Genomic DNA, 13,988 nt, shown 5'->3' with positions numbered 1-13,988 from the left:
CACAGACCTACTCCAAAGACCTACAACATGATGTTGCTGCAGATAGTGTCTCTGTGCATCGTTCAACTATACAGCGCACTTTGCACAAAGAGATGCTGGATGATGCTGTAATGCAAAGGAAGCATTTTCTGCATACATGCCACAAACCGAGTCATTTGTGGTACACTAAAGCACATTTGGACAAGCCAGCCTCATTTTGTCCGTCTAAGTCCCTGTTGGTAAATGATATAATAATTGATCAACATATTGATTTATTCTGCCTTACAGAAACCTGGTTACAGCAGGATGAATATGTTAGTTTAAATGAGTCAACACCCCCGAGTCACACTAACTGTCAGAACGCTCGTAGCACGGGCCGAGGGGAGGATTAGCAGCAATCTTCCATTCCAGCTTATTAATTAATCAAAAACCCAGACAGAGCTTTAATTCATTTGAAAGCTTGACTCTTAGTCTTGTCCATCCAAATTGGAAGTCCCAAAAACCAGTTTTATTTGTTATTATCTATCGTCCACCTGGTCGTTACTGTGAGTTTCTCTGTGAATTTTCAGACCTTTTGTCTGACTTAGTGCTTAGCTCAGATAAGATAATTATAGTGGGCGATTTTAACATCCACACAGATGCTGAGAATGACAGCCTCAACACTGCATTTAATCTATTATTAGACTCTATTGGCTTTGCTCAAAAAGTAAATGAGTCCACCCACCACTTTAATCACATCTTAGATCTTGTTCTGACTTATGGTATGGAAATAGAAGACTTAACAGTATTCCCTGAAACTCCCTTCTGTCTGATCATTTCTTAAAAACATTTACATTTACTCTGATGGACTACCCAGCAGTGGGGAATAAGTTTCATTACACTAGAAGTCTTTCAGAAAGCGCTGTAACTAGGTTTAAGGATATGATTCCTTCTTTATGTTCTCTAATGCCATATACCAACACAGTGCAGAGTAGCTACCTAAACTCTGTAAGTGAGATAGAGTATCTCGTCAATAGTTTTACATCCTCATTGAAGACAACTTTGGATGCTGTAGCTCCTCTGAAAAAGAGAGCTTTAAATCAGAAGTGCCTGACTCCGTGGTATAACTCACAAACACGTAGCTTAAAGCAGACAACCCGTAAGTTGGAGAGGAAATGGCGTCTCACTAATTTAGAAGATCTTCACTTAGCCTGGAAAAAGAGTCTGTTGCTCTATAAAAAAAGCCCTCCGTAAAGCTAGGACATCTTTCTACTCATTACTAATTGAAGAAAATAAGAACAACCCCAGGTTTCTTTTCAGCACTGTAGCCAGGCTGACAAAGAGTCAGAGCTCTATTGAGCTGAGTATTCCATTAACTTTAACTAGTAATGACTTCATGACTTTCTTTGCTAACAAAATTTTAACTATTAGAGAAAAAATTACTCATAACCATCCCAAAGACGTATCGTTATCTTTGGCTGCTTTCAGTGATGCCGGTATTTGGTTAGACTCTTTCTCTCCGATTGTTCTGAGTTATTTTCTTTAGTTACTTCATCCAAACCATCAACATGTTTATTAGACCCCATTCCTACCAGGCTGCTCAAGGAAGCCCTACCATTATTTAATGCTTCGATCTTAAATATGATCAATCTATCTTTGTTAGTTGGCTATGTACCACAGGCTTTTAAGGTGGCAGTAATTAAACCATTACTTAAAAAGCCATCACTTGACCCAGCTATCTTAGCTAATTATAGGCCAATCTCCAACCTTCCTTTTCTCTCAAAAATTCTTGAAAGGGTAGTTGTAAAACAGCTAACTGATCATCTGCAGAGGAATGGTCTATTTGAAGAGTTTCAGTCAGGTTTTAGAATTCATCATAGTACAGAAACAGCATTAGTGAAGGTTACAAATGATCTTCTTATGGCCTCGGACAGTGGACTCATCTCTGTGCTTGTTCTGTTAGACCTCAGTGCTGCTTTTGATACTGTTGACCATAAAATTTTATTACAGAGATTAGAGCATGCCATAGGTATTAAAGGCACTGCGCTGCGGTGGTTTGAATCATATTTGTCTAATAGATTACAATTTGTTCATGTAAATGGGGAATCTTCTTCACAGACTAAAGTTAATTATGGAGTTCCACAAGGTTCTGTGCTAGGACCAATTTTATTCACTTTACATGCTTCCCTTAGGCAGTATTATTAAACGACATTGCTTAAATTTTCATTGTTACGCAGATGATACCCAGCTTTATCTATCCATGAAGCCAGAGGACACACACCAATTAGCTAAACTGCAGGATTGTCTTACAGACAAAGACATGGATGACCTCTAATTTCCTGCTTTTAAACTCAGATAAAACTGAAGTTATTGTACTTGGCCCCACAAATCTTAGAAACATGGTGTCTAACCAGATCCTTACTCTGGATGGCATTACCCTGACCTCTAGTAATACTGTGAGAAATCTTGGAGTCATTTTTGATCAGGATATGTCATTCAAAGCGCATATTAAACAAATATGTAGGACTGCTTTTTTGCATTTACGCAATATCTCTAAAATCAGAAAGGTCTTGTCTCAGAGTGATGCTGAAAAACTAATTCATGCATTTATTTCCTCTAGGCTGGACTATTGTAATTCATTATCAGGTTGTCCTAAAAGTTCCCTAAAAAGCCTTCAGTTAATTCAAAATGCTGCAGCTAGAGTACTAACGGGGACTAGAAGGAGAGAGCATATCTCGTCCATATTGGCCTCTCTTCATTGGCTTCCTGTTATTCTAGAATAGAATTTAAAATTCTTCTTCTTACTTATAAGGTTTTGAATAATCAGGTCCCATCTTATCTTAGGGACCTCGTAGTACCATATCACCCCAATAGAGCGCTTCGCTCTCAGACTGCAGGCTTACTTGTAGTTCCTAGGGTTTGTAAGAGTAGAATGGGAGGCAGAGCCTTCAGCTTTCAGGCTCCTCTCCTGTGGAACCAGCTCCCAATTCAGATCAGGGAGACAGACACCCTCTCTACTTTTAAGATTAGGCTTAAAACTTTCCTTTTTGCTAAAGCTTATAGTTAGGGCTGGATCAGGTGACCCTGAACCATCCCTTAGTTATGCTGCTATAGAGGTAGACTGCTGGGGGGTTCCCATGATGCACTGTTTCTTTCTCTTTTGCTCTGTATGCACCACTCTGCATTTAATCATTAGTGATCGATCTCTGCTCCCCTCCACAGCATGTCTTTTTCCTGGTTCTCTCCCTCAGCCCCAACCAGTCCAGCAGAAGACTGCCCCTCCCTGAACCTGGTTCTGCTAGAGGTTTCTTCCTGTTAAAAGGGAGTTTTTCCTTCCCACTGTAGCCAAGTGCTTGCTCACAGGGGATCGTTTTGACTGTTGGGGTTTTACATAATTATTGTATGGCCTTGCCTTACGATATAAAGCGCCTTGGGGCAACTGTTGTTGTGATTTGGCGCTATAATAAAAAAATTGATTGATTGGTTGATTGATTGATTTTGGAATAAGGTGCTGTGGACTGATTAAACTAAAATTGAGTTATTTGGACATAAGGGGTGATATGCATGGCTGAAAAAGAATACAGCATTCCAAGAAAAACACTTGCTACCTACAGTAAAATTTGGAGGTGGTTCCATCATGCTGTGGGGCTGTGTGGCCAGTGCAGGTACTGCGAATCTTGTTAAAGTTGAGGGACACATGGATTCCAGTCAATATCAGCAGATTCTTGAGAACAATGTTCAAGAATCAGTGACAAGTTGAAGTTGCGCCAGGGCTGGATCTTTCAACAAGACGACTCTGAACACTGCTCAAAATCTACTAAGACATTCATGCAGAGGAACAAGTACAAACGTTCTGGAATGGCCATCTCAGTCCCCAGACCTGAATATTATTGAAAATCTGTGGGTGTGATTTTAAGCGGTCTGTCCATGCTCGGAAACCCACAACCTGAGATGTTTTGTAAAGAATGGTCCAAAATACCTACAATCAGAATCCAGACTCTCATTGGAAGCTATAGGAAGCATTTCGAGCAGGGGTGGGCAACTTATTCCAGAAAGGGCCAAGAGGGTGCAGGTTTTCTTTGCAGCCACTGGCTCCACCAGGTGATTTCACTGATTAACTGATTCCATCTGCTCAAAGTGATATTAATCAGTGAAAATCACCTGGTGGAGTCAGTGGCTGCAAAGAAAACCTGCACCCTCTTGGCCCTTTCTGTAACAAGTTGCCCACCCCTGATTTAGAGGCTGTATTTCTGCAAAAGGAGGATCTTCTACATGTTGTATTTTTTCTGTGGGTTGCCCCACTTTATGCACCTGCCTAACTTTGTTTAAATAATTATTGCACACTTTCTGTAAATCCAATAAACTTCATTTCACTTCTCAAATCTCAGTGTGTTTGTCTGCTATATGATATATTTACCTGAAATCCATTGTTGCTTTAATTCAACGCCTTTTACAAAATATTACATTAATTCATTCAACAGTTACTGACTGCAGTGTTCTCGGCTGCGATACAGTTTCATAATACATGGTAATCTAATGATTTCCTTGTATACATTTTCAGGCTGAGAATGATTTCTGGGGTAAAGCTAATAGAGCGATACTTGACACCGATTAAGGACACCAAAGCACTCAGGAAGAAGTTACCACAGAACTAAAAGTCGCTGCGCAACAAGGTTAGTTATGTTTTAAAGGCTGAATACTACGAAGGGGGGTTTTTTTAGACATTGATATTTTGCAAATGCATTATGACAAACATTATATCGTATTACAAAAATAATCACAAAAGCATGTTATAGAAGGGTGATTCTTAGACTACGGGCACTTTTATGTCCCTTGATCATATTTTATGAAAAAAAGAAAAAAGGGGAAATTTCACACTTTTATAGTTATCTTTACAGTGAAAGTGTTTTAAGAAATTTGTCCTAGTAGTCTATGATGACTTTTTCACCTTTTTTCAGCATCATTATATGCAAATATTGCCGTTTTGTGCTTGTCCCACACCCAGACTTATGATCTTCAATGATAAAAATGAATAGTAAACAAACATTTTTTCTAATGTTTAAAATATCTCAATAAAATATCAGTAAATTAATCAAAACATAATTGGGGTATTCAATGTCATATACAACTGTTGTGATTTTTTTAAATGAAATGTAGTTGTCCCACACTATTGCCGTAATTTCCACCACAACAATAATGTCCCTTTAAAAAGTTTGAATGAAAGATTGTGTGGGTAGTTTCTATGGAGATAAACAGTAACATCAGAGCACATGTATATAGCGCCAAATCACAACAAACAGTTGCCCCAAGGCGCTTTATATTGTAAGGCAATGGTGTGGTGGAAATTACATTTACAAGGCCAATAGTGCCCGTAGTTAAAGAATCACCCAGAAACAGAGTGTCAAAAGAGGAAGAGTCAACCATAAAATAATTCATGGAAATAACAAGAAATAAGAGTATTAATCTGTCCTGTGCTACCAAGTTTTTAAATCAAACATTTTTCTAAATCCATAAAAACTGTATCTGTCCTTAACACAATTTGGATTGTATATACAGTATTATCCTGGGATTTGTTTTCCAATTTGGGGGACATCAGACCTAAATCAGAAGCTTTGACTCATTCCCGGGCTCACTTTGCTTTACTTGATTTCAAGTTGCCTGAATTTGATCATGTTTGAATATGTGCATGCAGTAAGGAGCTGACACCCATCACACCGTGATGATTTAGCCAGCGTATGCCGACCATATTAAAAACGATGACATACACTGGCATACGTCTATTAAGTTACAGGTAAGTTTTGTATAAGTTAAGAGCACGTTGAAGCGTCATAATACGGTGAAGACATCAAAAGATTTTGGGCATGCACAATATTTTCAACGCATGCCAGCATATGTCTCATACGCCCTGCATACGTGGACCATACGTTGTAAGTTATGCAATTGTTGACACTCATTTCTTCTAAGTTACTCATAAGTCGAAATACGTCCATTGATGCTGCCATTGATTGGCTGTACAATGGAAAGCTGTAGTCCTCATGCGCACAGTTCACAATTATCACAAATATTAAAACCATTCACACACAGAGTACAAATGTAAAGTCTGAATCTTACCTGTTCATTTAAGTCGGATTCATCATCACAGCCTGAATGTATCCAAATAAAGCGTCCTGATTTTATACATCATCTGAAAATCCTTTAGTTCCTTGTCGTGGCTGAAGAAACGTAGTGTATTAAAACAATTCCCTCGGTGGTTTGTCTGCTCCTGGTGAGTTTCTCAGCTGGCACTTTGTTCCACAACAAGAAAATTAACTTATTTTAAAAGTTAGAGTCACAGGCCTCAATCATTCACATCAGCATTTATCACAGGCAGTCGATTCTTCAAGCATTCTGCATGTGATAAAATAAATCCCATGATCCACCAAGACAAAACTAAAATAAAATAAAAATGGCAGATTATTCTGTTTGGCCTTGGTTTAGAGGGGAGAGGCCACATGACAGCATACACGCACTCAATTGTGTGCTTACCAATGTCTAAGTGCTCCGCCTACCAAACAAAAGGGTTCTTCCGGCGGTGGAAATGCAAACCAAGCCAGACTTAACTGTTCTGACCCACACCATACCGTACATTACAGACCCGGTCTGCTCGGTGGAAACGGGGTGGTCAGTATATGCTGGCTAAATCATCATGGTGTGATAGAGCCCTTAGGAGTAAAGTTTCTTACCATGCTGTGTCAATATTCCACTATTTCACTCGTGTCTGCGCACAACATGGCAGGTAAATATAACATTCAATGTCGAATGAACAGGGAGCTTGAATTCTCTCCACAGGGAGTGTCTTGTATTTTATGGTCAACTTGCTGTGGGTGGTAGCCACCTTCGTCCTGCAGCTAATCGGAAATGACGTCATCAGCATTAGGATCCCTAAACCTTCTTAAATGGAACAGCGACTGGAGAATATCTGAAGGTATAGACTTGGCTGTTTGGAACAGTTAAAGGAGACATATGAGCTTTTTGAAAATCAGACTCTGTACTACCAGAAATAAAGTAAGTAAATACCATCACTGTCATTCTTGTGTCAACAGGTGGAGCCTGTCAGTTTGATGTTTCTGCTGTCTTTTGCCATTCTTCTCTTCATCCAGTTCCTGGCCATGTTGTATCACAGGTACAGGATAGTGGCACCAGCATTATGCAGTTTTGCACCAGATTATTATAGAATGGCTTCACATTTCCATAAATGCTGCAAAATTCCCCACAATGCACTGCAATGTTTGGTGCAAAAATCAGCACGTGACACTTTCCAGTAAAGGCAAGAGCAATGGCAGACAAGCCCCCATTTTTTGATTGATTAACCCAAATCAACTGGTCTGAAAATGCATGTAGTTTTTGTAATGCTTCATTGTGTAGCAACTCATCTGGGAAGGATAAGGTGTTTGGGATCAAGAGATCATACTACAGATTCACACACCAAAAAGATTACAACTTCAGAGGAAAGCCATCCTTTGGGACATAAGGAAACAAAATAGCAAAATATGTTCTTACCATATTAAAAGGAGGTAAAGTACTAAATCAGTCTACTTCTCAAAGCAAACCGGAATTTGTCCCTCCCTGATTGCAGACCAATTTGCACACCTTGGGAGTGTTTGAAATTTTGAAATGTGAAGCCACTCTCATGTATGATTTAAGAGAACTTCCTGTGTCCACAACATCCTTAAATTTAGACAGCTTGGATTCTGAAAAGTTCATCATAAACTTTTCCGTCTTTGTGTTTGCTAGGGTTTACACTCTGATTCATGTGGTGTCCTATCGCAGCACAGAAAAAGACTACAAACCAAGAGATGATGTAAGTAACCAGAACTCTAAAGAACCATCACTGCAGACACAGTGAACAGTGTTAGTCATCAGTACCCTGACATCCTAAAACTCTTTCCACTGAACATATTCGTGGCACATCACAGCATCATCTTGGGAGAGTTGCTGTACTAGTCATGATGGTATGATCACCCTAAGCAAACCAGTGACCCCGATGCTCTATGAATGGGGACATCATTACATTTGTCCATTCATTTAATCAGTTTTTTTTCACCCTTTAATTCGACACCCGTATGTACATTTAACACCATTCAAACCTCGGTTCTGTGAGGTTGTGACCCTCTGTATGGGGGCAGGAGTGCAGCATAAATAGTCTTCAGTTTCCAACCTCTGCATCTGACTGATGTCCAAGGTGAAATAATTATATGTCGGCTAAAAAAAAAGTCCTTTCAGAGAACCAGTAACACTTGGATAGGAGGCTGAGCCACCACATGGTCCAATTTCTAAGCTTGGTTGTGCTGCACAGAACATCTTCTGTTTGTGTCTGTCTAGGATGATGATGAAGACGATGGATCGATTCATGAGAACAAATATGCCAGTGGACTGGAAATCACTAGTGATGACCTTTAGTCACCAAGAACTATGTAGCTCCATGCATCAACAACCAACCAGCATTGACTGCAGCATCATTAAATAGTAGCTTACTTTAAATTGTTACTACCGGGATAGGCTCCAGCCCCCTCATGACCCTTAACAGGCATAACCAAAGAAAATGGACAAACTATTATTATTATTATTATTTGGTTGGTTGGGGGGGGGGGTCCTTCAGCTGTATGAGTAGCTGGAATTTTTCTCCGATATTGTAACTACAATGTCCTTTAATCAATCATTTTTATTAATCTTAAATTCCTTTAAATCAAAGCACGACTGCAACAAAGATGTGCAAAAATAGTCTACAAACATTGGTATGATCGTGTACTCCATGACATGCTGATTTACAAGATGTACCATAAAACCACAAGTTCTGTTGATTTGGCACATTGTACACCAGATGCAACTCTGCGTTACATGGAGAATGGCGAAGAGTGGTCTTGAACAGAGAACCTTCTGCTCTGGAAACAAGTGCATTAACCACTTACCACCACACTGCCCAGTACAAATCATACAAACACACAGATGATTTTGGAAAACAGCAATTAAACGTTTGCATAAACTTACATGTATCACAATCAATATGAATGGCCAGCTTACTCTCAAGTAGATGACTCAAATTATGCTGTAACATTCACTTGTATGAGAAAGTATTTTTAAATACAAAATACGCGTATACTATTTTCAACACATCCATCAAGTATAAAATGCAATGTTGGACTTCATAATACTTGTTTAAAATATAAGAAATAAATATGAGTAATAAATTTGTCCTTCTTTCGCTTTAAACATTTCGATCACTGTGTGTTGTCAATCTTGTGTTGTGCTTTTTATTTTTTGTATGGCCAAACCTGATGGTCACCCCACCGAGTCTGATCTTTTCAGGTTTTTTCCTATTAACCCCCAAATTTCAAGCATAAAGTCAGAACCTGTCGACGGTTGTATATTGATATTCCTGTAGGACTGCCAGTTCACCAACTAGTAATAATTTAGAGCCAAAATGTCATGAAATACAGGTTTTTACACAACTGGATTATATAAACACTGTAAAATGCTCTGTAAAAGTGCCTGTACAGGATTGACACAGAAATAAATCATATCATCGATTACACGAGTCAGACAAGAGAAAAGGTCGTATTATCGGTTCAAACGTTTTCTTTTATTAAAGTTGGAAGATTTTAGGAGTCCATCAGTTCTGAGGAAACCTTTGCCCCACATGCAGATTATCATCAGGGTGACAAAACCTCATTCCTGACTGGATTCTAAACACCACTGTTCCTTAATGTGGATGAATTCTGAATATGTTTTTACTTACAGACACCTTCAAGAGATCCTGGATTTCAGGAAATGAGAATTTGCAGAAACGTCCGTTTTGTTTTTTTTTCCATTTTAATTTTTTTATTAAAGAATGTGCTACAAAATATTGCTCTTGTGTACATTCAACTTAGAACTGTTCTTCTAATGAATAAATGCATTATTGCACATTCATTGAGTTTTTTCCACAACTTGCATATTTTTATACAGTAGTGTTTACAATAATAGTAGTGCTATGTGACTAAAAAGATTAATCCAGGTTTTGAGTATATTTCTTATTGTTACATGGGAACAAGGTACCAGTAGATTCAGTAGATTCTCACAATCCAACAAGACCAAGCATTCATGATATGCACACTCTTAAGGCCATGAAATTGGGCTATTAGTAAAAAAAAAAAAAGTAGAAAAGGGGGTGTTCACAATAATAGTAGTGTGGCATCAGTCTGAGTTTATCAATTTGTGGGACAAACAGGTGTGAATCAGGTGTCCCCTATTTAAGGATGAAGCCAGCACTGTTGAACATGCTTTTCTCTTTGAAAGCCTGAAGAAAATGGGACGTTCAAGACATGTTCAGAAGAACAGCGTAGTTTGAATTAAAAAGTTGATTGGAGAGGGGAAAACGTATACGCAGGTGCAAAAAATTATAGGCTGTTCATCTACAATGATCTCCAATGCTTTAAAATGGACAAAAACACCAGAGACGCATGGAAGAAACAACCATCAAAATGGATAGAAGAATAACCAGAATGGCAAAGCCTACCCATTGATCAGCTCCAGGATGATCAAGACAGTCTGGAGTTACCTGTGTGACAGAAGATGCCTGTGTGAAGCTAATTTATTTGCAAGAATCCCCCGCGAAGTCCCTCTGTTAAATAAAAGACGTGCAGAAGAGGTTACAATTTGCCAAAGAACACATCAACTGGCCTAAACAGAAATGGAGGAATATTTTGTGGACTGATGAGAGTAAAATTGTTCTTTTTGGGTCCAAGGGCTGCAGACAGTTTGTGAGACGACCCCCAAACTCTGAATTCAAGCCACAGTTCACAGTGAAGACAGTGAAGCATGGTGGTGCAAGCATCATGATATGGGGATGTTTCTCCTACTATGGTGTTGGGCCTACAACCCCTGGCAAAAATTATGGAATCACCGGTCTCGAAGGATGTTCATCAGTTGTTAATTTTGTAGAAAGAAAAAAAAAAAAAAAGCAGATCACAGACATGACCAAAACTAAAGTAATTTCAAATGGCAACTTTCTGGCTTTAGAAAACACTAAGAAATCAGGAAAAAAAAAAAATTGTGGCAGTCAGTAACGGTTACTTTTTTTTTAGACCAAGCAGAGGGAAAAATATGGAATCACTCAATTCTGAGGAATAAATTATGGAATCACCCTGTAAATTTCCATCCCCCAAACTAAAACCTGCATCAAATCAGATCTGCTCGTTGACATTGACCCTATGCCATGACATTGATCCTATGTGGTCTTTTTGCAAGAACGTTTTTCACAGTTTTTGCTCTATGGCAAGATGCATTATCATCTTGAAAATGATTTCATCATCCCCAAACATCCTTTCAATTGTCCAAAATATCAACGTAAAACTTGTGCATTTATTGATGTAATGACCGCCATCTCCCCAAGTGCCTTTACCTGACATGCAGCCCCATATCAATGACTGTGGAAATTTACATGTTCTCTTCAGGCAATCATCTTTATAAATCTCATAGGAACGGCACCAAACAAAAGTTCCAGCATCATCACCTTGCCCAATGCAGATTTGAGATTCATCACTGAATATCACTTTCATCCAGTCATCCACAGTCCACGATTGCTTTTCCTTAGCCCATTGTAACCTTGTTTATTCTGTTTTAGGTGTTAATGATGGCTTTCGTTTAGCTTTTCTGTATGTAAATCCCATTTCCTTTAGGCGGGTTCTTACAGTTCAGTCATAGACGTTGACTCCAGTTTCCTCCCATTCGTTCCTCATTTGTTTTGTTGTGCATTTTTGGATTTTTGAGACATATTGCTTTAAGTTTTCTGTCTTGACGCTTTGATGTCTTCCGTGGTCTACCAGTATGTTTGCCTTTAACAACCTTCCCATGTTTTTGTATTTGGTCGAGTTTAGACACAGCTGACTGTGAACAACAAACATCTTTTGCAACATTGCATGATGATTACTCTCTTTTAAGAGTTTGATAATCCTCTCCTTTGTTTCAACTGACATCTCTTGTGGTGGAGCCATGATTCATGTCAGTCCACTTGGTGCAACAGCTCTCCAAGGTGTGATCACTCCTTTTTAGATGCAGACTAATGAGCAGATCTGATATGATGCAGGTGTAGTTTTGGGAATGAAAATTACAGGGTGAGTCCATAATTTTTCCTCAGAATTGAGTGATTCCATATTTTTCCTCTGCTTGGTCTAAAAAAGTAACCGTTACTGACTGCCACAATCTTTTTTTCTTGATTTCTTAAAGCCAGAAAGTTGCCATTTGAAATGACTTTAGTTTTGTGTCATGTGTGTGATCTGTTTTTTTTCTACAAAATTAAACAACTGAATGAACATCCTCCGAGGCCGGTGATTCCATAATTTTTGCCAGGGGCTGTATTCAGTGATGAATCTCGAATCTGCATTGGGCAAGGTGATGATGCTGGAACTTTTGTTTGGTGCCGTTCCAATGAGATTTATAAAGATGACTGCCTGAAGAGAACATGTAAATTTCCACAGTCATTGATGATATGGGGCTGTATGTCAGGTAAAGGCATTGGGGGAGATGGCTGTCATACATCATCAATAAATGCACAAGTTTACATTGATATTTTGGACACTTTTCTTATCCCATCAATTGAAGGATGTTTGGGGATGATGAAATCATTTTTCAAGATGATAATGCATCTTGCCATAGAGCAAAAACTGTGAAAACATTCCTTGCAAAAAGACACATAGGGTCAATGTCATGGCCTGCAAATAGTCCGGATCTTAATCCAATTGAAAATCTTTGGTGGAAGTTGAAGAAAATGGTCCATGATAAGGCTCCAACCTGCAAAGCTGATCTGGCAACAGCAATCAGAGAAAGTTGGAAGCCAGATTGATGAAGAGTACTGTTTGTCACTCATTAAGTCCATGCCTCAGAGACTGCAAGCTGTTATAAAAGCCAGAGGTGGTGCAACAAAATACTAGCGAGGTGTGGGAGCGTTCTTGTTTTTCATGATTCCATAATTTTTTCCTCAGAATTGATTCCATATTTTTTTTCCCTCTGCTTGGTCAGAAAAAGTAACCGTTACTGACTGCCACAATTTTTTTTCCTGATTTCTTATAGTGTTCTTAAAGCCAGAAAGCTGCCATTTGAAATGACTTTAGTTTGTGTCATGCCTGTGATCTGCTTTTTTTCTACAAATTAAACAACTGAATGAACATCCTCCGAGGCCGGTGATTCCATAATTTTTTGGCCAGAGGTTGTATTATTGTGAACACCTTTTCTACTTTTTTGTACCAATAGCCCCAAGTTCATAGCCTTAAGAGTGTGCATATCATGAATGCTTGGTCTTGTTGGATTTGTGAGAATCTACTGGTACCTTGTTTCCCATGTAACCAAATATACTCAAAACCTGGAGTAATCCTTTTAGTCACATAGCACTACTATTATTCTTAACACTACTGTAATCCTTAAAACTCTAAAAAGTTAAATGCTGATCAAGAATCCATGTCCTGACCTGCCAACTGTTGCAGTGGGCCTCCACTTACATGATCTGCCAAATTAAGTTCGCTGCTGCCGGTGGACACAATGTCCCCTGCATGTCCAAATATGTGACTAAACATACAAACAGGAAAGAAAACTAATTAAAATAACATGAATGAGGATGGAAACAAAATGTTCATCTGGAATAACACACTGGGAACACTGCTCTGAAATGTTTTGAAACACTCATCCTTGAGCAGTGTTCCACAGTTGTACTACCACTGGCTAAATTGTTTAATATCCACAACAAATTTACGATTTAGTATTAAAGGCAACACTTGGTATGTGATATATACATGCACACCGTTCGCCGAATGGTAAACTCCATGATGCAGCACTTTAAGAATAAATACATTAACATTTATACTTTAAGTCCATAAGTAGTTTCGTAGTAGTTAAAAAAAAAAAAAAATGCATACAAGAGTCAAGGGTCTTTAATGGTCACCCTCATTCAAATGAACACACTGTGGACACACAATATAGATGCAACTGCAAAGCAATATTCCACCAATATTGGAGAGTGG

The 13,988-nt window shown here is 38.7% G+C and overlaps 1 long non-coding RNA gene across 1 annotated transcript; it reads left to right on the top strand.

The window, feature by feature from the left end:
* Window positions 1-6,884: 6,884 nt before the first annotated feature.
* On the top strand, window positions 6,885-8,762 carry LOC117526532. Its single transcript, XR_004565320.1, has 4 exons — window positions 6,885-6,922; window positions 7,041-7,120; window positions 7,732-7,798; window positions 8,320-8,762. It is a non-coding gene; the product is annotated as an uncharacterized LOC117526532 (long non-coding RNA).
* Window positions 8,763-13,988: the final 5,226 nt, after the last annotated feature.

Source organism: Thalassophryne amazonica, chromosome 2 (assembly GCF_902500255.1).
Source record: "Thalassophryne amazonica chromosome 2, fThaAma1.1, whole genome shotgun sequence".
NCBI classification, from domain to species: Eukaryota; Metazoa; Chordata; class Actinopteri; order Batrachoidiformes; family Batrachoididae; genus Thalassophryne; species Thalassophryne amazonica.
Note: the sequence above shows the minus strand (reverse complement) of the source record. Positions and strands in the feature narration are given on the sequence as shown.